Genomic DNA, 600 nt, shown 5'->3' on the forward strand with positions numbered 1-600 from the left:
CTGTAATCCTAGCGCTTGGGAGGCTGAAAACACGAGGATCACTGAGTCTGATCTGTGTTGTTACACTCTGTAGACCCCATTCTAAATACATTTTTTTTAAAAAAAGAGAATTTTACATGCCCTTAAAGCACAACAACCACCAGCACTTAAAGCACAACAACCACCAGCACTTCAGCCGCCTGAGACCCCAGCTGACAGTTGACAGGAGTGATTTATAGTAAACACCTGGGGTTCTAGTTTTCACTCTCCAGAGCCATTTACATGCATCTGTGATATTTTCACCCAGAGGTGCACCCTATAGACATTTTTACATAAATAAGTAACAAGTGGCAGTAGTTGAAAGTCTTCAATACACCAAGCAGTCTTTGCATGGGGGGTAACTTTAAAGCTAGAGGATGCCCCTGCTTGGGAAAGAGAAGTCTGTCTTGCAAGAGGGAATGGAATTGAACCTGCTAGTCACCTACCCACTCTCCTTACTCATCTACTTGAATGCTGCCTTGGGCTGCCACACACACATCCAGGAACACAAAGATAAAGCAGTTTTTCTAGTTATGATCTTCACTGCAATGTATTTTCCTCTGTCTGTCTCTCTGTCTCTCT

Source organism: Octodon degus, unplaced genomic scaffold, assembly GCF_000260255.1.
Source record: "Octodon degus isolate 3935 unplaced genomic scaffold, OctDeg1.0 scaffold00028, whole genome shotgun sequence".
In the NCBI taxonomy this organism is placed as follows: domain Eukaryota; kingdom Metazoa; phylum Chordata; class Mammalia; order Rodentia; family Octodontidae; genus Octodon; species Octodon degus.